At 40.4% G+C, this 24829-nt stretch overlaps 1 protein-coding gene across 1 annotated transcript in view; it reads left to right on the forward strand.

The window, feature by feature from the left end:
• Window positions 1-2881: 2881 nt before the first annotated feature.
• Window positions 2882-24829, forward strand: part of HDAC9 (histone deacetylase 9) — a 1021922-nt gene continuing 999974 nt past the window's right edge. The window contains exon 1 of the mRNA XM_067042622.1: window positions 2882-3131. The gene's annotated coding sequence lies outside the window, so the exon portion shown is untranslated. The remainder of the gene's footprint in view (window positions 3132-24829) is intronic.

The following is a 24829-nucleotide window of genomic DNA, read 5'->3' on the forward strand; positions in this document are numbered from 1 at the left end:
TGTGGGGGAATACAGTATCTTCTCAATTTCTCTAAAATATAGCTTATTAAAAAAAAAAACTACAGGGCTTCCCTGGTGGCGCAGTGGTTGAGAGTGCGCCTGCCCATGCAGGGGGCACGGGTTTGTGCCCCGGTCCGGGAAGATCCCACATGCCGCGGAGCGGCTGGGCCCGTGAGCCATGGCCTCTGAGCCTGCGCGTCGGGAGCCTGTGCTCCGCAACGGGAGAGGCCACAACAGTGAGAGGCCCGCGTACCGCAAAACAAACAAAGAAAACTACAAGAAGTTTATTTAACTCTTGTAAAAATAAAATACAGCGTGTGTGAAAAAAAAAAACTACAAGAGGGGCTTCCCTGGTGGCGCAGTGGTTGAGAATCCGCCTGCCGATGCAGGAGACACGGGTTCGTGCCCTGGTCTGGGAAGATCCCACATGCCGCGGAGCAACTGAGCCCGTGAGCCATGGCCGCTGAGCCTGTACGTCCGGAGCCTGTGCTCCGCAACGGGAGAGGCCACAACAGTGAGAGGCCCGCATACCGCAAAAAAAATAAAAAAAAAAAAAAAAAAAAAAAAAAAAAAAAACTACAAGAAATAGGAATGAGTATCTATGTTCTCCCACTGCTCAGTTGAGGAGAGAGTAAAACCAGAAAAAAAATTATGATACAGTGTCATAAATGCTGTAATTTAGGTTGGAACAGAGACCTGTGGGAGCGCCATCACAACTTCTAAGAGAAACTTTTCTACTAAACCATATCTTTAGAATATTTGAATCTCCCGTAGCACCCAGCAAGTGCCTTGCTCAAAGTCGGCCTTCAAATATCTAAGAGAATGACAAGGAATTCAGCTCCTTGTGAAATGACCTAGATGAGGTAGACACAAATAATTAGAGTTGAGTAAAGAATAACTACGGTCTGTACCACCTCCCTAAGGGGTAAAAACAAGTTCAGTTTGGCTATACACACCTTTATTACATAAATATCTAGTGAAATCCCAGCAATATTATTTTTCTGTGCTTCACAAAAGGTGTTTTTGGTGCTTCAAAAACGACTTCACATGAAAGGTTTTCTTGAGAGACAATAGAGGGAAAATTGTTTCCTTTTGAGTCAGTAGTAGGCAAACAAACATCATCTTAAAAAAAAAAAAGGCTGGACACTTGACCATTTCAGAAAGGGTTCCATTTTAGAAAGTAAAGGGTGAAAAGTCACTAAATGTTTATACCTGCTTATACCTAATTCATATGAGAATGAGGCGTTTCCCTAAAATAGTCAACAGAACAGATTTCACCACTGAGAGTCCATTACGAGATTCACCATGCTCATCAGTGGAACTCCTAGCACAGACAGAAAATTAAGCTAGACGAAGTTCTAGCACGAACGGCCTTAGGAGTGTGACCTTTTTATTTAAAGGTAGCTGACAACGCTTGGAAGGTGAATTCTTGATTAGAGCAAAGTGAGGGTTAAATCTAACCACAACATGCCTTCATTCTACCATGAATGCTGGACCATTTTAAATTAAATTACAGGCACCATACTACTAACTTTCTGGGAGTTATCCTGGTTTTATGGCATTGGTAGTTTGGGTTTAATCTTAGGGTTTAAAGTGAACCCTGCCACTAACTTGAGAGACCTTGGTCAAGTCACATCACTTCCCTGGATCCAGGTTCCCTCCTCTGAAAATGAGGGCACTGGGTTAGGTCTCTCTTGTTCTTTACATCTGTATTATCCATGAGCCAGCTGTGTTTTACATGACATGGAGGAAAACATAAACGTATATGTAGAAACACTAGCTTTAATTCGCGTGAGGGTCAAATTATAAACAGTGTATACACCATAAATATTAGCCTCTTCGAGTGACCACACGTTAGCGTGAGACAAGTATGTTTAGGGTTACATTTTTTAAAAACATCTTTCAGTGTTCTACGATTTATAAATAATTCTATAGGTATAAGTGATACTAATATGGACTAAGTTACAGGAGTAAAAAAAAAAAGTCCACAAAATGAAAATACTAGCCACTGAAGGGGGTCACCTCGTCAATTCTCGGACTTCACTAACTCTACCTCCCTTCTCTCAGGGTTGGTTTCAGAGCAGATGGTGCTCTCTGTTCAGCCTTAAAACGCCACAAACCTACTTTATGTTCCCAGTAGCCGTCACCATATTTCCTCGCGTTTCCCGTTTGGTCATTAAAACCCCAAATGAAAAATCCCCTTGAATGATCCTCTGAAGTCCAAGCAACTGTGGGGACGCTCCAGGTACCGCCCCACAACGCTCTCTTCTCTCAAAAAAGAAGTCGCGGAGCCGCGGACGCCGCGCGCACCTGAGCGGCAGGCTCCTTCCCGGCACGGTCCTCGGCCCGGCCCCGGGCTGCCCAGGGGCCCTGCAGGAGGTGCGCGAGCCCCGGCCGCCCCACCGGCACCTTGCGCCTCGCGTGGGCGTGTTTCGCTTCAGAGATCTCAGGCGCCCCGTCCTTCCCCGGGGAACAATCGCCGGTCCAGCCCCGAGCTCCCCTCCGCTCCACCCCAGGCGGCTCTCTGGCCCCTCCCGTCCCCCGCGCGTCCTTCCCCGCGCCTCGGCCGCGCGCCCAGGTGTCCCCGCATCCCTCGCTCTCCCGCGCCCGTGCCCCCCGGGTCTCCGGCGCCGGGGTCCGCGTTCTCGCCGCCGGTCCTGCCTCTCTTCTCACGCGGCCCCGCCCAGCCTCAGCCGCGGCGCGGCTCCCGGCCCGGCCTCTCCGTCTCCCTCCCACCTCCGCCCCCCACCCCTCCCAGAGAGTTGCTATTTTTAGCAAATCCTCTGCGCGCCACCCCACTCTGCTCGCAGCCGCGCGGCCGCCCTCGCGAGCTACCCCTCCCGCGCGGCGGCGGCGGCGCGTCCCGCACAGCGCGTAGCGCACACCCAACCCGCCCCGCCGCGCCCGCCGCCCTCGCCTCCGTCTCCTCTTCAGGCGCCTGCCGCGGCCGGTAAGTCCCTGCTGGCGGAGCAGCGGCGGTCCCTGAGTCAACTTTCAGTCACCCCTTTGCTTCTGCCTCGCCATTCTCTTCTCCTCCGCGAAAGATGGCTGTTTGGAGAAGGGGGAGAAGTTAGGGGGTCGTCGGCGCGGGGCGAAGGAGGGCGCGACAGCCTCGGCGGGAGCGAGCGGAGGTGAGTGGCACCACAGCCCGGTCCGCGGCTGGTGGCCGGGGAAAGCCCTGGGAACGGGGCGGGCCGAGCGTCCTCCGGATGCGCCGCTGTATTCCCTACTCGGGCTCCCCAGGTTAACAGCATCCCAGTCCGGACCCCGGCGCAGCTTGCTTGGCATCTCGCAGCCCAGAGGTCGGTGGGTCCAAGGGCGCCTTTGGCCATAAGTTCGGGGCCAGGTGATCTTTTTGGTGCAGACCTCGACACCTGGTAGACCAGCCGAGTCGTGGGGTCGTCGGTGTGATGTCCCCCGCGCCCGCCGACACACACACACAGCCAGTGGATGTTGGAGCCGAGTTATGAATGAAAAGTTTGTACTGCCAACGTGTTGCTTGAGGGCAGCAATACTTAGTGGGGGTACCTTTGATGTTTCGTGGGGGACTTCAGCTCCAAGTCCATCCATGAGAATTCTGGGTTTCAAGAAAAGTTCCGGAGCCCGGGGGATGGGAGATAAAGCAGTTCCTTGGCTAGTGGGAGGAGAGTGATGAATCGTAAACTTCTTGAGGTGAACTGATTAATTCAACGCCACCCGAGGGTGTCGCAGTGAAGACCAGAGGGAGCCGAGGACGGTGGCGTTCCCTGAGTGCCTAGCGGGCGGCGTTTGTTTGTCTTGGAAGCCATCGCCCCCTGGTCCGCAGTGAGAGGTGCTGGGGTGAGAGGCCTGAGCCTCCCTGGTGTGACTGGAGCGGGACCGAGGCTGAGAGGAGAGGGGGCTGCGGCGGGAGCGCAGGACGCCGTTCCTGGAATGTGGAACTGGAAATTCTCTAGTGAGTCTGCTGTGCTCTAATTTCAAGAATATCTGTCGTGTTTGTTTTCCCTGCCAGGGAGGTGTGTGTAATCTCCGAAAAGGAACTTTTAGATTAAGTAACTAGAGCATTTTAAAATCTGTGAGGAATGGGATATCTACATAGATCCCATTATACGTCTGTAGTGTGTGTGTGTGTGTGTGTGTGTGTGTGTGTGTGTGTGTGTGTGTGTACGCGTGTGTATACGTAGAATGTGGGAGTGGGGTAAGAAGAGCTTTAAAAGTTTAACTTCAACCGGAAAAGAAAATGAAGAGTTAATTTTTTTCTCCCCAAGTGGTATAACAATGCTTATACAACTAAATACTCTTGTGCTGAGATTTATCGTAAAGGGTAGGATTTAGGAATTACAGATATTTGGAGTACAATCATGTTTTCAAATCTTACAGGCATTATTGAAATCTAGGAAAAGGGAATAAGTACATAGAGAATCTGTATTAAAGAAAAAGTAATTTAAATTACTTGGAAAGAAAATCTTTTTGACATTTGAAAAGGTCTGGATGTTATTTTCTGATGTTCTAGAAATCTTTTTAACCCCATAATTAATAACAGCACAGAATAAGTTGCAGTTGATAAATGAGGACAATTAAAAATATCATGTTTGGAAGGGATATCTTTTGAACTACTCTTCGGTACTTTGGATGTTTATTATGGAAATTATTGTGATATTTGCTTTTTACCACAGATAATTAGTCCTCCTTTTCCTTTTAAACAGCTGTTCCAGTTTGGACCAGTTTAATCACCCAAACATCAAATCACTGACATGCCTTCTGGAAAGCATTTGTATTTAGAATGCTTCTTAAGAATATTATATTTTCAAAAGGACAAATAATTTCATCAGTTGTAAAACTTTAATTTATTTTCATCCATTTTGTTTGAGTAAGGCAAATCTCAAGAAGAGAAGCATTTTCTTGGGATATGTTATTTTCTGTGTGGAAAAAAGTGAATGTCTTCATATATGTTTCAGTCATAAACAGGTGTATGTAGAGTAGAAATCCTGAATCTGACCTTTGATATCAGCCTGCTAGCTAGAGGGAGAGATGCTTTCCTGGCTCTCCTCCTGAATCGATCATCTCCAGTACAGAGCGGACACGGTTAGATGCCTACAAGGTTGTTCAGAAGGAAGTTTAGAGTTTTAAATTAAGTACCAGCTTATGGTTAGGAGGGAGGTGGGGTTTTTTGTTTTTGTTTTGTTTTTTTCTCGGTCTTCCTGTTTCTCTCCTTCTGCAATTGATTCAGCCTATTGGGCTGGCCTTTATTGGCAAAATCAGCCCTTACACTCTGGCTAGAGAGTGTTTGGCATATTAAACTGCTATCTTCTGTAAAAATGAAAATGGCTCTTCTGAAATTAAAAAGGTAATTTTAAACATTATCATAGACTGCTATGATTGTTTTATGCCCATTATTATGTCCATTATTATAGTAGACAGAGTTGCTTTATGAACTTACTGCCATTATTTATAAATACTTATTGTGTATATTTGGCATGCTTTTGGATAATATTTGGTTTTTAAGGTGTTTTAAATCATGAAGCCAACTGACCAGATAACCTTTTTAATTAACTAGTTTAAATGATACACATAGTACAGATTTATATTGATATCTGCATCGAAGTTTGTTTTAGGGTTATATAGCTTTCATTTCTTTTTATTAGCGTTACTTCTATTTTGAATTTGTTTAAATATTACAACATATTATACTATAATTTACACCTGCTCAGTGGGGAAGGTGTAGGTTATTTTTTTTTTTTTTCTAGTACGCGGGCCTCTCACTGCTGTGGCCTCTCCCGCTGCGGAGCGCAGGCTCAGCGGCCATGGCTCACGGGCCCAGCCGCTCTGCGGCACGTGGTATCCTCCCGTACCAGGGCACGAACCCGTGTCCCCTGCTTCGGCAGGCGGACTCTCAAACACTGCGCCACCAGGGAAGCCCTAGGTTATTCTTAAATAGAGATAGGGAGAAGTAGCTAACAAGGAGAGTCATTTGAGAAGCATATGGACATCATAAAATCCTTCTGTATGAGCATCTGTACCTTCTCATTAGTGAAATACTGTAGTCATGGACATTTTTTGTTATTATATCCAAATATGGCTTTTTATTTTTGATTTCATAGATTTTTTAAAGAATGTAATTTAGGGGCTTCCCTGGTGTCGCAGTGTTTGAGAGTCCGCCTGCCGATGCAGGCGACACGGGTTCGTGCCCCGGTCCGGGAGGATCCCACATGCCGCGGAGCGGCTGGGCCCGTGAGCCACGGCCGCTGAGCCTGCGCGTCCGGAGCCTGTGCTCCGCAACGGGAGAGGCCACAGCAGTGAGAGGCCCGTGTACTAGAAAAAAAAGAAGGAAAAAAAAAAGAATGTAATTTATTTGAGTATTTAAGTTGGTGAGGGCTTTTATTGTTTGAAGCCTTTTCCTTTCAACAGACATCATACTTAATTTTTATTTTACCCGTCCACAGATACATACCATTGTTTCCTAGGTTGTGATTATAACTCTTACCTTTCCCGGTGATGCTGCAAAACATTTGAGAGATAGGTAGGAAGCCATAGTGTTCTCATTTTCGGAAGGAGGCAGCAGGTACACTAATAGACCCAAGGTCACACACGACTGAATCAGTGTGAAGCTGAGGATAACATCTATATTTCCTGTATCCTAGTCACAATAGCAAGCTGCTCCCATGGCTGTGTTATGACATTTCCATAAATTAAACATTCTTAGATGTTTAAAATGCTGAATTTTGTAGACGTTCAGGTCAGATTTTATGCCACTCAATATAGTCCTAAGTGACTGGGCCCTTACTATTGCCTGCTGACATGGGTGACCCATGACTCCAATAGCGGGTTTTAAATCAATTATACCCACCTCTGAGGGGTATCCACTCTTGCGGTCAGTCTGTATCCCACACATCCCTTTGCTCCCACTGGCCCCACCTTATCAACTGCATGCAGCCCTTTTATTGGTCAAAGCTGCTTTGAAGTTTATCAGCACAGTTGTCAAGCTTGAGGATCATCAGACTCACTGGTGAGAGAACTCAGAACGTGATTTTTGAAGAGAGTATTGACAGAGGACAGTAATGGACTGTCCACTCTAGAGGCAGCCAGTATCAATTAAGGTACATGTTGTTTTGGGTGTCAGGACATCCACTTTCTCTTATTACCTCTGCTTCTTTAGAAATCAAAGTGAACAGAGAGTTTATGCAGCTATCTAGTCATTTCTGTCCATGTAGACCTCTTATCTTGATAAATCAGACTTAAAAAAAAGAAAAAGGATAGCAGCTTGTTCTTCTGTAGGGAAGGTACTCTTAAGACTTTTTCTTCATCCTCCCAAATGCCCTCTCCTTCAAATTTCACCAGAATTTTTGAGAGTAATTACCCATTTGATTTGTAAGAGCCAAGGTGATAGACTTTCGATATTGGATTATTAGATTCAAAAGTGGAATACATTATCCAGGATGCAGAAGAAACCATTGCAATTTCATAGAAAATAGTAATATGTAATCTTATGCAAGCTCACATGTATTTGATGAAAGTACTTTCAGCAGTTTTGAATAGCAGATGGTACCAGGAGCTCTCTACTCTATTCGGTTAATGTATATATACGTGTGTGTATGTGTGTGTGTGTGTGTGTGTGTGTGTGTGTATAACTGTTCTTTTCTCTAAATGTGTGGTTTATAAGAGCTCATTCAGATCATTTTAAAATGTGAAATATTGAAAAAGAAGTGACTATTCAAGTGTGGTTTGCTACTTACTATAACGAACTCTGTTTAGAGTCCCCCAAAGAAGAAAACTTCCATTTGTTATATTCTTTGCTGTACCAGAGAGAGTATTGCATGCTGCTGGTGAGATTGAGGAGAGTTGAAGTTGCTGGAAATGGTACTTTCTTCCTATTTCTACAGAATCTGTGATAAGGAGATGGGTGTGGACTAGTGTAGTTTGAATGGAATAGTGATGCATGGAATTTGAAATGGCCATTAAATGAAGAATAAGATTCGGATCACTCAAATATCACTGGAGATATTTGGTAGCAAATCATCGAAATTAACTTTAGTTAATTTAGGCATTACATAAACTTATTAGAGGATATTGACTCGATTTGTTTTCTTTTGCTTTGTCAAGCATTACCACAAATTTAGCAGCTTAAAAAACACATATTTACCATCTCAAGTTCATTGCTCAGGAGTTCACACATGGCTCAACTAGATCCTCTGTTCAGGGATCTCACCAGCTGTTAGTCAGTGCCGCAGTGTTATTACAGGGTCACTGGGGAAAGATCTGCTTCCAAGCTTTCTTAGATTGTTGGCAGAATTCATCTCCTTGTGGTTGTAGGACCGAGGTCTCCATTTTCTTGTTGGCTATCAGTCAGAGACCACTCACAGCTCTTACAGACTGCCTGCTGTACTTTGCAATTTGACCCTCTCACAGGCACGAGTGACCCTCTTACAACATGGCAGCCTACTTTTCAAAGCCAGAAAGGAAGAGTCTCTTGCTCCAATATGATATAACATATGGGGGTGATGTGATATCACCTTTGCCATATAACATAATCTAGTCAAGGGAGTGACATCTATTACCTATGCCATATTTTATTGGTTAGAAGCAAGTCACATGTTCTACTCAGACTTAAGAGGAGGGGACTGTAGAAGGACATGATTCATTGGAGGTCACCTTAGCATGTGTCCACCACATTGACTAGTTCATAGAATCTCTGGGATAGACAGCAGACCTGGCTTAGAAGCCACTCAGTCAGAACAGTGCTCAGAATCACTCTGCAGAACTGATTCTGTGAGATAACATTGCTGTCATTGTTGGCACACCAGCTTCTATAGTGGAAGGTGGGCCCTTTCATAAGAGAGAGAGAATTCTCCATATATAATAGTGGGGTTCAGTTGTTCATGGCCAAAAAGAATGATGTATTCATTGCTAAGGAAGGAAGAAGAGAAAAATATGAGCAAGTGATTACTTAATGAAATGTTGAAGTTTTCTACCAGGGTAGGTATGATGACCATCTGGGGATGGGACTGGATTGGAGACTAGCTAGGGTTGTGCAACTCCTTAGAAAGAAAACTCTCCTGCGATTTAGGAGAATGGTGAGGACTCATTTAAGAATGATGGTTATAAAAAAGGAGTCTGAATCACTAGCATGTATGTTAGTCTATGAATTGACTTAATTAGTCTCCAATATATTCCATATGTGAAAGGTTTTTAAGGGACTGGGCCCATCAATCCTTAGAGGGAACCAACCTTGTGATTTGGAGTCCCACAGCATGGCCTCCCTTTATCTTACAGGATGGAGCCGAACCAGAGACCATCTTAGATCCACTGTACGTCTGTGGCCCAATGACTATGGGGCATTGTATAAGGACATGGGGGTCTGTTGAGCATAGCTAATGTCCAGGCTCTTTGCAGGAATGATTTTATCTAATCTGCCTCTCATCTCTAGCAGCTGAATTCAAGTTTCCCTAGTCCCACCTTCCCTCTCTCCCTCCCCCTCCCCACAAATAAATGGAGACTTTGAAAGGTTAAATGCTAACAGTCATTCAGATAGCAGTGGCACCAGGGTTTGAATCTAGGTCTGATTTCAAAACTGGTAGTCTTGTAATATACATCTCACACTCACATGCAGGAAGTGAAGTTTCCAGGGGAAAAGTTTGTTTTTTCCATTGAAGTGAATGTCAGCACTGCAGTTGTTCTTAGATTCCTTCGTTCATCTTGAGAGAACTGGATACTGGAAGATGAGGGTTAGAGAGAGGAGTGAGACAGTGTGCTGTATCATGCCTTCTTTTATTTTCCCAGCAGGAAGTACAGATTATAGGTCTCTCTTCCATATAAAAGTAAGAGTGTGGAGTGGAGGCTCTGTATTTTTATTTCTACTTATCATTTTGGCAGAAATCGAAAGCTCTGTGTCTCCTTTCTCTCCTATATGTAGATTTCTACTATTAAATTCAATCAGGAAACTTGAATTCTCATTGCTTTTTCGGCCATAGGGTTCTTTCTATACATCTTTTTCAGTAGATGCTACAGTTTTGATCTACTTGAAAAGTCTATTGAGACATTCCTCCTTTGTTCTTCTATTACTCAATTCCCCTTTCTACTCTGTGGTGGCTCTGAATTCTATTCATAGATATTCTACTTTTTTTCCTCTTCTGTTTTATGTACTTAAATCTCTTCTTTAAATGGATCTAGTTCCATTGATCGGAATCATTGGCCCAGATCCCCTTACTGCTCTATTGCAAAATGCGAGCTCAGTGTGGGACTCATCTGTATTCTGTTAATTTTACAGAGTTGTACCCTATGTCCTACCATGGTCTAAGGAAGACTTTAAGATTTTCCTGGGTATTTGAGTCAAAATGTAAACATTTTAAACTGAATATCCCCAAACTGTAATTCGATTGGATTGTATTAGGTCAGGTGTATACCTATGAACCACTCATCTGTGGCCAGGTAGACAGGGTATTGGGATGGCCCCATCTGGCCTCAGGTGTCTGCCCTTCTAGAGTAGGACTGTTTGCAGAGAGGGAAATTGTGAGCCACTCAGCCTGATCATGGTTGACTACAGTAACTTCATCCAGAGCAAGCTGCAGCTCAGGAATTTTTGAAATAAACTTATTTCTTCATAGATAGATTTTCTAACTTAGATTAGGCCAGATCTGACTGTAAAAGTCGAAACTCCCTAGCGTGATACCTAGATTCTCTCATAGACTGGACTTAGCCTATCTTCATTACCTTTACATTTTTAACTCTTGCCACTCCCTGCCTTATAGCTTTAAGTATTTAAGCCCTAAGCTTGGAGCTACCAAGTGGCTTAGATTTTAGATAATGGGAACTGGCAGCCTCAGAGAGTAAATCAACATGTAAAGAAAAGATGTGCATATCTGTGCATGTGTGCACGCATGCATTTGTGTGTGTGTGTGTGTGTGTGTGTGTGTGTGTGTGTGTGTGTATGTATGTGTATGCATGCATGTGGTGGGTAGGGAACAAATAGTAGGAGCGTTTCAGTTTTCAGTTCCTGCATCCAGGCATTCTCAGGGCCGTTCTACTACTGATTTTTCTGGGATTATGTTATGTGAGCAATGAATTATCCATAAATTGAATTTCTGCCCCTTGCAATTGAGAGTACCCAGTAGCAGAGGTTTCTGTCAGCCCAGCATTTGCAGTGTATTTTTTGAACCAACTTCTTCCAGAACTATCATGGCCATCTCTTAGCCAAACTCAGACTTTCCTCCTCTGTGGTTTTACTTAAGAAGCTATGCCTTCTCTGCTTTCCTTTTCCTCTAGGCCCAACTTATGTCCCTCCTCTTTTGTGATGCTTCCTCTGATTTCGGCAGCTCTCCATGATCTTGTTCCTCTCTGAATTCCTGCAGTAATTTAGAACTATGGCAGTGGTTCACACAGGCTTACAAGTTGAATTTTAGTATTAATTGATTGAGAAAATCCATAATAAAAAAAAACCTGACTACTGTATGAGTAAAGTCTTTAAAACAATTGGCCTTTTATTTCCCAGAACAGCATCTTTATATTTTGAAATATGGTAGTAAATTTAATATATGAAATGATTTACATATGTATTTGTGGTTTCTTTTCAATTCCTCTGTGGCTCACTAGGGAGAGGTCCGTGGCCTCCAACACCTAGATGGAAAGGAGAGAAGAGGTTTGGCTTCCAAATGAGCACCCTCTTTAAATAAAACGCCATGGGATGAGTGGTTTGATTTTAACAAAGACTACTGGTCTGTACAGTGTGAATCTAAGTTATTCTCATTAAACATTTCACTTAAGTATTTAGGAACATAAAATAAAATATGGATTGGGAGTTTGGGATTGACATGTACACACTGCTATATTTAAAATAGATAACCAACAAGAACCTACTGTAAAAATTTAAAAATAAGGATACAGCCAAAGCTAAAAAAATACAAACACATTTCCTTATAGATTTCACAAGTTGTAAAACCAAAACCAATGAGAAAATATTAAGTGTGAACAACAGAATTGATAAAATTAGAAGGAACAACATTGAGTTATGTTTCCAATGATACTGTATTGTTGAAATTACATTGCCAGTGTTGGGTTTAAGAGTAAAAGATGTAGCCTCAGATTTTTTTCTTTAATCTGTTTCTGTGTTTTATATTAATGTAGATAGTGTCCTTTTAAAATGTAGATTAAAAAATTAACTTAAAGGCTTTGTTTGCTGGTTCAGGGTAATCAGACTTCACACATGATGAAAACTCTACCAGTAAATAATCTTCAAATACCAGTTTTAATGAAGTATCACCTGAGAACTTGATAACATCTTTTTGTTCTCTTAAAGATGTGATTAGAACTGTGAAGTTCTTGAATTATAAATCAAATCTGTAAACCATACCCAAAGACTGCAGGAGTGGAGGACATATTGTATAGGAACAGAGAGATAGGATGCATGCATCACCTTCACTCTCAACATGATGGTGATTTTTAACCACTGTAGCACAGGTATTTTTGGATGCCTCTGCTAGCAAGGCAGAGTGTTCTATAATGTGTTCTATTATGTGTTCTATAATGACTCAATTCATCCTCACCTTTTTTCCTAATCAGACTTTACTTATTTAGCAAACTGTATGTTATTTGGCCTTCACCTAATACATGCATGATTGAGAACAGCAACAGCAGACGCCAGAATGAAAATTTGTTGGTGAAAATTATTTAGTTTTAAGATGCTTCTTCAGATATTAATTAGAATACATTTATATGTATTTTATTTTTTTAGATTATCATTCCAGTGAAGACCCAAAATGGAAGAAATAATTCCACATCAGGCTCATAGATCTCAGTTTGAAGTACACAGTCTCAAATATTAATTGCCACTTAAAACGTTTTACATCGTACTCTGTGTTGTGTGTCATTAGTTAGATTGTAAGCCCCTTGAAGGCAGAGAGAACTTGGTTACTGTTTTTTGCTTCCTTCCACATCATTAAGTGCATTTCTGATAGTTGGTGCCCAACAAGTATTTGCTGATCGATCAACTATTCGTATGTCATTATTTCCTACTGCACTTGCAAGCTCCTTGAGAGCAGGGAATATTTTGTTTTAATCTGTGGACTCCAAATTCCTAGCACAGCGACTCTCACATGAGAAATGCTCAATAAATTGTTCTGAAAGAAAGAATGGATGAGTTATTGGCTCTGTGTGTGTGTGTGTGTGTGTGTGTGTGTGTTAGATTTCATCTTTCACATACAAGGCATCTCTCACAGCTGTATAGATCAGTGCTTTTCAATAGAAATATTCTCTGTGTCTTTTAAGCACTTGAAATGTAGGGAGTAAGGCTGAGAGCCTGCATTTACTCTTATTTAATTTTATACATATAATATACAGTAGTACCTCCTTATTCATGGTTTCACTTTCTTTTTTTTTCTTTGTGGTACGTGGGCCTCTCACTGTTGTGGCCTCTCCCTTTGTGGAGCACAGGCTCCAGATGCGCAGGCTCAGCGGCCATGGCTCACGGGCCCAGCCGCTCTGCGGCATGTGGGATCTTCCCAGACCAGGGCACGAACCCGTGTCCCCTGCATCAGCAGGCAGACTCTCAACCACTGCGCCACCAGGGAAGCCCCATGGTTTCACTTTCTGTGATTTCAGTTACCCATGGTCAACCATGGTCTGAAAATATTAAATGGAAAATTCCAGAAATACACAATTCACAAGTTTTAAATTACATGGCATTGTGAGCAGTGAGATGAAATCTCTTGCTGCCCTGCTCTGTCCTGCCTGGGATGTGAATCATCCCTTTGTCCAGTGTATCCACACTATATATGCTACTGACCTGTTTGTTACTTAATAGGTCTCTTGGTTATCAGACTGCCTGTCTCAGTATCTCAGTGCTTGTATTCAAGTAATCCTTATTTTACTTAATAATGGCCACAAAGTGCAAGAGTAGTGATGCTGGCAGTTTGGATATTCTCTTACTGTGCCTAATTTATAAATTAAACTTAGGTATGTGTGTGTGTGTGTGTGTGTATATATATATATATATATGGAAAAACATAGTATATATAAGGTTGGTACAATCCGTGGTTTCAGGCATCCCTTGAGGGTCTTAGAATATATCCCCTGCAGATAAGGGGGTGGGGGGGGAGGGCTACTATACTATCATATGGCCAGTAGGCAGCCTAGGTTCAGATATAATGCCTCTATTCTCAAACTCATTTGCACACATTTCCAACACAGCTACATTGTTTGGTTGTACTTGGATGTTGCTATTAAATATTGTTGTTATTTGTATCACTTTAAACGTGGAGCAGTGTATTCCATCAGTTTGGTTTCATTCTTTTCCCAATTGCCCAACACTGCATGTCATATCTTCACTCATGCCACCATCTGATTTGGTTTTTCATCATTTCCTTATTAGTCTAGAGGCCTGACACTGACCACTTTACCTGATAAATTTTACATTCACTTTTTTTTTAATGACCCAGGTTTCCTTGTGTTTGCTAGTCTGACTGTTTTAATCCTTTATTTCCTAATAAGCCATTTAAACTCGGATTAGCTACATCATTATCATCATCATCATCATCATCATCATCATCATCGTTATCATCTAAAATGTTGTTTCTGCTATGCTAGCCTTTATTTGATGTAGTAATGTATGCTGATATTCTGAACAGATTTTGAGTTTACTGTATTCTTAAAAGTGTCTTTGACTATTCCTTCTCGTCTCTTGATTTCTTTGCTTTTCTTGTTCTTTTACCCTTTCTGGTATAGGAGAAGTATGAAGGAGCATCCTATGCATTTAAACATTTTATAACTCAATCCATATGTAAGATGTAATCCCACCATAACAAGTTTTACAGCTGGTGTTGAAATGCATGAAATAAATACAACAGATTTTCTATTTAGAATGGCAGGAATTACTTCCAATAAGTGGCCAAAATCTTTTATGCTACTTCTGGCACTTCCAGAGCAAGACTTAGATTAAAATCCATCATGCATTTATTGAGGCTCAGTATTGGGTGTATTCACGTGTATTGTCTCATTTAATTCTTTCAAGAATGTTTAACCTAGTAATATGTAATGGTTATAGAGACTTAATATTCAAATAAATTGAAATAAATTCTGCTGACAAGCAGAAACACTTTAGGATATTTTCCACTCATCCTCTACCGCTGGGGATTCTTTTTAAAAATATTTGTTTATTTATTTGGCTGTGCCAGGTTTTAGTTGTGGCATGTGGGATCTAGCTCCCTAATCAGGGATCGAACCTGGGCCCCCTGCATTGGGAGTGTAGAGTCTTAACTGTTGGACCACCAAGGAAGTCCCCTGCTAGAGATTTAATAGTTGTCTTATATGGCAGAATTTGAATGCACAGACTTTGGCATGGGACTTCTTGCTTTTTGTTCATTTTTTTTAGTCTAGAGTAGTAGTTCCCAAACTTCAGTGTGCATCAGTATTTCTTTTCAGGGATGCACACAAACCTCTTTTCCAAGGTAGTTTTGTTTTTATTAGATTTTCATCTTGGAATCTACTTTACTCTTACTACTCAAAAGATCTATCTCCTTTGTATATTTTATTGATAATTTCCACTTCCGTTCCAGCATAGGGCTACTCATTGAAAGAACTTGTAGGTATGCTTTTGAATAGATTTCACAAAATAGGAGAAAAATTCAGTAGCAGTGTACAGAATTTTGCACTTGTGAATCGCCTGCTGTGCTTTGGTCTTATGATTGCTTTTATCTACCTCTTAATGGTGAGAACTGCTTTGTCACCTTCTCCCCCTAACCTTCCTGATAACCATTCTCCTAAAAGCCCAAATGATATGTATTATGCTAATTGCTCATTTTGAGCTGGTTGGGGGAGGAATGAAAGGAACATTCTTTTGTGACTTGTGCTATAAATATAATTTTTAATCTACTTATATGTTTGACCCAATTTTTAAAAGTTACCTACATTAAAATAAATATTTGATGAGTTTAGCTTTGTAGTGAAACAATAGTTGTTTGCTTTTATTTATAAAGTTTGACAAAAGCCATTACCAAACCTTGTGAGACAATTTGTTTACTAGAACATCCTTTTCGAATTACTACTTTTTCTCTATGAAAGCAAATGTAATAAGTTCAACTTAAATTATATTTTCCACAGCATAATGCTAAGACTACTCAAGCCAAATGGGAAAATGTAGGCCATGTGGAATGGGATCTCAGAATAATGGCAACAATTTTAATTTCTCTAGAATAGTAGCTCTGAAATATTTTTGTGTGAATTTATAATTTTCAAGTAACTATTGAAAGCACATTAAAATTTTTTTCTGTTTTTCTTACGTATCTTATAAACCCCATACTACATTTATCAGTTTTGCTTAAACAGCACATAATCTTTTAAAGAAATTTACATAATAGAAACAAATCTGTTGTACTTACTCGTGTAGTTGCCATTGTCAGTGGTCTTCCTTCCTTTTATTCCTTCATTTTCTTTCATGCTTTTCACACCATTTCCATCTGGTGTCATCTTCCTTGTGCCTGAAGGGCTTCCTTTAACCTTTGTTGTAGCACAGGTCTGTTGGTGATGGATCCTTTCAGCTTTTGTACGTTTGAAAATGTCTTTATTTCATATTTTCATTTTGTAAGATTTTTGTTAGATATAGAAATCTAGATTGGCCTTTTTTTCTTTTTATGCTTTAATGATGTTACTCTACTGTGTTCTCTCACTTGCATTGTTTTTTATGAGAAATCTACTGTCATCCTTATTTTTGTTCCTCTTATATAAAACATGTCCTTATGGATTTTCCCTTTTTCATTGGTTTTGATCAATTTGATTATGACGTGTCTTGGTAAAACTTTCTTCATGTGTCTTATGTTTTGGGTTCATTGAACTTCTTGGACCTGTGGGTTTATAATTTCCATCAAATCTGAAAAAATATTAGTCATTACCCCTTCAGTTGTTTCTGGTTTCCCTTCTCTCCCTCCTCTCTTTCAGGAACTCCAGTTACTTGTACATTAGAATTATTGATACTTTTGAAATTTTTTAAATTAATTTTTCTTTGTGTGTTTCATTTTGGATAGTTTTTATTGCTGTGTCTTTAAGTTCACTAACAGTAATAACATTTAGTGTGTTTTTCATCTCATACATTATAGTTTTCATCTCTTGAAGTTTAATTTGGGTGTTCTAAAAATCTTCCATATCACTATTTAATTGTTTTAAACATATGGAGTAGATTTATAATAACTATTTTAATGACCTGGTCTGCAAATTCTAACATCATTTTCAGTTTTTGGTCATTTTTTTGGGTTGATTTTTCTCCTTGTTATGGGCTATATATTCCTACTTCTTTGCATGCCTGATAATTTTTGATGGATACCAGACATTGTGAATTTTACCTTATAGAGTGCTGGATATTTTTTTATATCCCTCTAAATCTTCTTGAGCATTTTTTTTTTAACGGGATGCAGTTAGTTACTAGGAAACAGTTTGATTCTTTCAGGTCTTGTTTTTAAGATTAGTGTCTGAGTACTCTACCCTAAACCACATGAATTATCAGGTTTTCCAGTCTGGCTGGTGGGAATAGGCACAGTTTGCAGCCCTGTGTGGTTCTTTTCCTGGTCGTGGGTTGTTTTCTTATATACATGTGCTGATCAGTACTCTGCCAAATACCTGCAGGGGTATCTACAGATTAGAGATCCCTCTCTGTTCAGCTCTCCTCCCTCTGTTACTCTGTCCTGAGATTTTTAGCTTCTCCGATTTACCTGATTTCTCAGATACATCTCTTCGATTCAGAGACTGTGCTGGGCTCTGCCTCAATTTTCCTTCCCAGAGCCATGGTCTGGAAGCTGGGTCAGTCATAGGGCTCATGTCATCAGTTTCCCATTTCTTAGGGTTCACCTTTTGTTTTTCATTTCTCATTGCCTGGTATCCAGTGTCTTGAAAACAATTGTACAGTTGTTTCATTTTTCCAGCAGGAGGGCATTTCCCATCTCTGTTACTCTCTTGATTTGAAGTGGATATCCTCCATTCATTTTCTCTTTCATGTAACATCTTATTGGTCAAGATAATTTTGGGGACTTCCCTGGTGGTCCAGTGGATAAGAATCCACCTTCCAATGTAGAGGATGAAGATTCAATCCCTTGTCAGGGAACTAAGATCCCGCATGCCGTGGGGAAGCTAAGCCCACACACTCTAGAGCCCACGCACCACAACTAGAGAGCCCACGTGCTGCAGTTATTGAGCCCGCATGCTCTGGAAACGTTGCGCCACAGTTAGTGAGAAACCCGCATGCCACAACAAAGATCCCGTGTGCTGCAACACTAAGACCCAATGCAGCAAAATAAATGAATGAATGAATGAATAAAAAATAAATAAATAAAAAGATAATTTTGGACATACTATACATATTTAATACTCAATTTAATGCAGTTTATTGTGATAGTCTTTCTACTTTTCAGTAGATTCCAAACTTTCTATAATGAATACTTTTACTGTAAACATATTTTCAAAAATTGTTTTAATAATTATGTCCTACATTATGCTTGATAATGTTAATCATTGCCCTAACCATTCAAAAGCATTCTTAAGGCAACCCAGTCAAAAATTAAGATCTTAAACTTGTTAAACATAATAATGTACATGCTTTTAAGTGGATAAAAATGCTATTGTAGGGAAGTACCATGTTTTGTTTTTTTAAGAAAGATTGAAGCCAAGAAGCTTTTAAATAATATACTCTTGAATTTGTAGATCTGAATCATCATAAAACAGTCAATAAATTACTGTCTTGTAAATTATATCACTTTTTATGGAGTTCCTCTTCATATTTATTTACGAGATTCAATAGTTCATTGGTAGGCTTTTAGAATGTTCACATATCAAGCACAAGTGAACCATGTGCTGGTGAACTATTTTATTTTTAGTTTTTTCTAGTATTTGATAAAATATAGCACTGTGAACTAATATGAGAATAAAGTGTCAAAATTCAGGAGCATATCTTGCTACAGTGCATACTTGTTACTTCAAGAGTTTTCTGGCAGTAAGGGCACAATTGACTGTGTTAATTTAAAAGAATCTTTGAGGTAGTATAGTTCCATATGCTGTAGGAATATGTCAATGATTTTTTTTTATTTTATAATTTGAGTTTTTAATGCAGTCTTTTGAAAGCTAGTTGTTAAGCATGGCAAGAAGACTAGAATTGCTTTAGAATTCTTAGGAAAATAATTTTGTAAGAACAGATTAAAATTAACTTTAACTTTCTTCAGCACTGTCATAAATACCAGCACGATGAAGCCAAAATTGTGGCAATGTTACATTGCTGTGTTTCCAATATTTAAGCATAAAGGTTAGGCCAGATTTATATTCCCTTGTAAAACTGAACCAAAATATAAATTATTTATAGAGCTTTAAGAACAGAATCTTTAAAAAATTGAATTCCACTCTGTGGTGGAGATCGCTAATTGTCTCACAGTGTCTCCTTTCTCCATCATCCTCAGATGTAGAGCCCCTGAATTTTCACTGGGGACAGACCCCTACAGAATAAAGATGACACTTTTCAGCCTCCCTTGTGGATAAAAATTATTCCATGTGGCATGTAGTTCTGGTCATTACTATGTATACAGAAATGACTTGTGTGACTTCCTGATGCCCTTTAAAGGCTGAGGGTGCTGCCTCCTTCCCCTTCTCACTTGCTGGGATGTGGATATGGAGGTGTACTTCCTTAGACCTTGCTGAAGAGGCCAGCGCTCTAAGGATGGCAGAACAACACGATTTGGGACAGTCATCATCACTGTCCCAAAAGGCCTGGGACAGTGATGATGACTTCTCCAAGCAGAGCTGCCATAACAGCTTGGAGTTTCATATGAGTGAGGAAGAAACTTCTAGGCTGTCTAAGCCACTGTTATTTTGGGTCTTTGACATACCAGCAAAGTTATATACATTGTTCCCACAATTTTTTTTTGTTTATAAGACCTGTAAGTAATTCCTTTGTTAAGCTGTAAGCTTGACAAGGACCAAGTGGTCTTATATCATAGAGATCTAAACTTCTTCAAAGGACATCATTTAAAAAAAAAAATTGGGCTATTTCAATGTTTATCAGCGGAGAGGACAATACAATCAAACCCATCTGGCTCTTCTCTGAGAACCATAAAGATTTGAGGCACATAATCTTTATGTTGACTGTTGAAGAAAACAATGTTTGGGAAGAGAGAGAAAGCTTAATTTTTTAACTTTCTACTTTGCTCACAGTCACCAAATATTTTTTTCCATTTTCCTGTATTTCATAGTTGTCAAATCCCAAAGTCTATCTTTCATTCCCCAGTGTAAATGGCTCCCTGTGCTGTTTTACACCATTTCCTAGTCCCCTTCTTGGTCTTTATCATCCCTGAGCTTCTGGGCTGTCACACCATTACAGTTTCCTCCTCTGTTTCTGCTCTCTCCTTGGTCTTCTTTATGGAATCTTCTTTAATCCACCCCTTCCTTGTGGGCATACTCTGATTCTTGGCCCACTGTTCCTTTTATTCTGTGTTAGGGAGGTCACAAATTAGCAGCTCATTGGCATGTTTTGTTGATACCGCACAGAATTTAAAGAAATATTGTATCTACTGGCAGTATTTAAAGATCAGGATATTTAACATGAAATCCAGATTTTGGCTTCTCTTGACCAAGGAGAATTTCTGACAACACTGCACCTACATTCCTCATAACATTAGGTGGTTGGAGCTGAGTTATAGCTGCTTCCTTTAGATTGGATGTATTCTTTCTTCTTTGTTATAGTCTCCACCACTCCCTATTGCTTATATCTTGTATGTTTTATTTATTTCCATTACTTGTCTGATCTTTTAGGCATTTAGGTTTATGATACTTAACTTCCTGGGTAATTTAAGTTTTAAATCAATCTTTTCTAGAAGTGATTTCACTTTTCTTTCCCTTCCTTTTATTTTTTAAAAACTTATTTATTTATTTTTGGCTGCATGGAGTCTTTGTGGCTGCGCATGGGCTTTCTCTAGTTGCGGCGAGCGGAGGCTACTCTTCATTGTGGTGCATGGGCTTCTCATTGCAGTGGCTTCTCTTGTTGTGGAGTGCGGGCTCTAGGTGCTCGGGCTTCAGTAGTTGCAGTGTGTCAGCTCAGTAGTTGCTGCACATGGGCCCTAGAGTACGTGGGCTTCAGTAGTTGTGGCACGTGGGCTCAGTAGTTGTGGTGCGCGGGCTCTGGGGCACGCGGGCTTCAGTAGTTGTGGCTCGTGGGCTCTACAGTGCAGGCTCAATAGTTGTGGCACATGGGCTTAATTGCTCAGTGGCATGTGGGATCTTCCTGGGCCAGGTATCGAACCCGTGTCCCCTGCATTGGCAGGCAGATTCTTAACTACTGCACCACCAGGCAAGTCCCTTCCCTTCCTTTTTAATTCCAATTCCTCCTCTTCAACCCTACTACTGCTTTCCTAATTAGACTGTCTTGTTCTTTCACATGGCTTACTCACAGTAGAATCCTAACAGACTTCTCTGCCTCTTTCTTATGGAAATCCTCTAATCATCCTCCACACTGATTCTAGAGTGACCTTTTAAAAATTAAAAATTTAATATGACTCTATGCAGCCTTAAGACTTTGAGTGGCTCACCTGCCTTCTAGATGGCTTCAGACTCCTTAGAATTGATGTGGCTATAAAATGGTACAGCCACTTTGGAAGACAGTCTAGCAATTCCTCAAAAAGTTAAACATAAAGTTACCATATTAATCAGTAATTTCACCATGAGTTATATGCCCAAGGGAATTGAAAACATATTTCTAGACAAAATTGTGTACATGAATGTTGATAACTATTTATAATAGCCAAGAAGTGTAAACAACCCAAATATCTACTAACTGATGAACAGATAGATGTGAGATATTCACACAGTGGTCCATAAGGAAAAGAATGAAGTATTGTTTCATGCTACATTACGATGAACCTTGAAAACATTATGCCAAGTGAAAGAAGTCAGACTTGTAAGGCCCTTTGTAAGGTCATATATTGTATAATTCAATTTATATGAAATATCCAATGACAAAAATAGAGTATTGGTTGCCAGGGGCTGGCAGGACAGGATGTGACTGCTATTGGATATGGGTTTCTTTTTTAGGGTGATAAAAATGTTCTGGAATTAGATAGGGCTGATGGTTGCAAGCTCTGAATATACTAAAAAATCAGAGTTATAAAGTATAAAGGGTGAATTTTATGCTATGTGAATTATATCTCAAAAAAAAAATAACAGAGTATTTAACGGATCTAACTTTTGCTAGTCTCTCCAGTCTCATTTCCTGGTACTTTAGTCCTCCCACATCTCTCACCTGTCCCTCTCCCCTTGTGCTAGGGTACTAATCTCCTAACTGCTCTAAGAGTTCTATGCTATAGCTCAGTGTTACCCATTTACACAGTTCTGCCAGAAGACTCCTACCTACTCTTCCTTCTCTCTGCCCATCTAGAGAATTCCTAATTTTCCTTCAACTTTTAGTTCAGATCTCAACTTCTCTGGAATTTCTTCTTACACACCAGTGCTGGATTACTTACGAGGGGGATTAGATAGATTCTCGAGAGCCAGGCAGGAGCACCCTAGGAAATGAAAAGAGATTAACTTGGATGAGTTGATCCAAATTTTGCAATTTGGAAATCTAGAAAGAAGCTCTTTTAAATTTCAGTGTGCATGTAAGTGTTCGTGTTTTATAGGTTTTAATTTTCAATTTTAAATAAAATATACAGACTGGGTATGGGGAACCATATTTTAAAGCAAACATCATGTTGAAGTCTTAATCCAGTTTTGCTGCCTCCCAAACCCATCCTGTGTAGGCTAGGAGCATCTCCTTTGTGACCCCCAAGCACCCTGGATAGTCCTTGTCTCCCTGAATAGTGACTGTTTAGTTTTCTGTCTCCCCATCTCCCAAGGCGACTCCTTGGGCATAGCTCTGTCTCTCTTATTTTTCTAGCTATACAAGTGAATCCTAGTAATTCTCCATAGAAAGTATTGGCAAAATTTGAGTAAATGAATGGACATGCTCAGTGACATCAAATGGGAGAGACAGCTTGAATTTGCTTTATTGACGATCAGAGATCTGAGGAATGTTTAAAGATTCTTTCATTAAAACATAACCTGATCTTTCCTTCTTTCTTTCTCCCCTCCACAAATATCGTCCCTCCCTTCCTCCCTGCCTCTCTCCCTCCTTTTCTTTCTTTCTCTCTCTTACACACACACACACATACACACAAGCACACACACACACCCTTTAACAAGCTATTTCAAAATAATAGAATAAAAAAATGTGAGAATTTTCACTTTTCTCAACCTGTGCACGTAAGGAAGGTGTTAGATCTAAGGCCTAAAGGGGTTATTAAAATGGTGCTTTCCCCAACAGATTTTTTAAGTGTTTTCTGTACTTTTCCTTCTCATGCCAGAAATTTCATAAGTTAAAATTCATGTAACATTAACTCCCAGTTTGGATATTTTTCACCATGCAGTACCAAATAGTGGCTGGTTAATGTTTTCTTTTTGAAAAAATGTGATTATATTTAATTATTTAGAAATGATCCCTTACTTTTTTACCTTTGGTTTTTAAAACTGAAAATTATTTCCTGTCCTGTAGTGTCTCATTTCTCAGACCCTGAGACAAAGGTTTGAGAGCAGGTAGCTGATTGAGGAGGCAGAGAACATGTGAGTAGGAGTAGGGAAGGCAGTAGAGGGTGTGTATTAAGCTGGCTACAATTTGGGCAACTAAAGCTTAATTCTTCTGGGGAAACTGTGGAAGGTCCCCCTTAGAATTATCTATCTAAAAAACAAGGGAGCTGGGGATTACGCCATAGGACTCATTAGTGGAGGGCTGCTTTCAGCTTGCTGTGCAAGTCCAGTGAAAACCCCCCGGCAACAAAATAGAAGTGTTGGCAGTTGGAAGTCTGTGGGCATACAGTTGAGTAGTAATGGCCAGGGGATGTGGGTGAGCATCGGCAGAATCTGCTATATATGGAGATGGTGCACCACTGTGAGAGGAGTGCTCAAGTATGAAAAAATCAGAGTTTAAGTTAGCCTAACGTGAGCGTTTACTCAACCATTAGATTATGTGCTAAGTACTGTGCTAGGTTACGGGATATGCTGATTTACTTGTTGAGGTGCTTAGCTTTTTAAAGCTCAGCTTCTTTATAAAGGTAATTTATTTTCTTCCTTTCAAAGTTCAGACATAAATGGTATGATATTCCTGAAAAAGCTTTGAAATGTTTAAAGCAGTATTACATATTTATTATTATGGCATTTACCCAAATTTACCCTGAGAAAGCAGCACACATGTGGTTAGGCCATAAACTTATCTCTTATTAGGGATCCGTTAGCCAGTCAAAAGCTTTTTTTCATAAGGCTGTGTGAAACCGGCCTCCCTGTGCAGTTTGTATAAGATAGTAAATTTACAAGTTCCATGAAGGAATAAGGTACCATGGGAATGGCTTTTTTTAGCCAGTTGGTAGTGAAGGCATCCCAGGAAAAGTGGATAAAATGAACCTTAACACAGTAGGTAGGAATGAGCCATGCGAAAACAGGGAATTTATAAAGGAGCAGTATTCAGGAGAGATTAAGTTCAAGAGGCAGTGAAGGTGAGAACCCACTCAGTGCCCTGTTTAAACTTTAGGGCCTATGGGTCGGTCAGGACAGGGTGACATTCTGTCTTTATTGCTAACTAGCTACATAGTATTTGAGTGTTACTTAAGTTTTTGTAGCCTTTCTTTCCTTAACTCTACATTGGGGATCCCAGTACTACCTATGCTATAGGATTGTTGTGAGAATATGTTGTAAGGGTCAATGAGGTGTATTATGTAAGGCAGTTAGAATAGAGTAAATCTCAGTAACCTCCTCTGTAGCTTTTGGTATCACCGGAGTTTCAGATTACAAGTCTTATTTCCTGAAGCTGCATCTA

This window comes from Kogia breviceps, chromosome 9 (genome assembly GCF_026419965.1).
Source record: "Kogia breviceps isolate mKogBre1 chromosome 9, mKogBre1 haplotype 1, whole genome shotgun sequence".
Lineage (NCBI taxonomy): Eukaryota > Metazoa > Chordata > Mammalia > Artiodactyla > Physeteridae > Kogia > Kogia breviceps.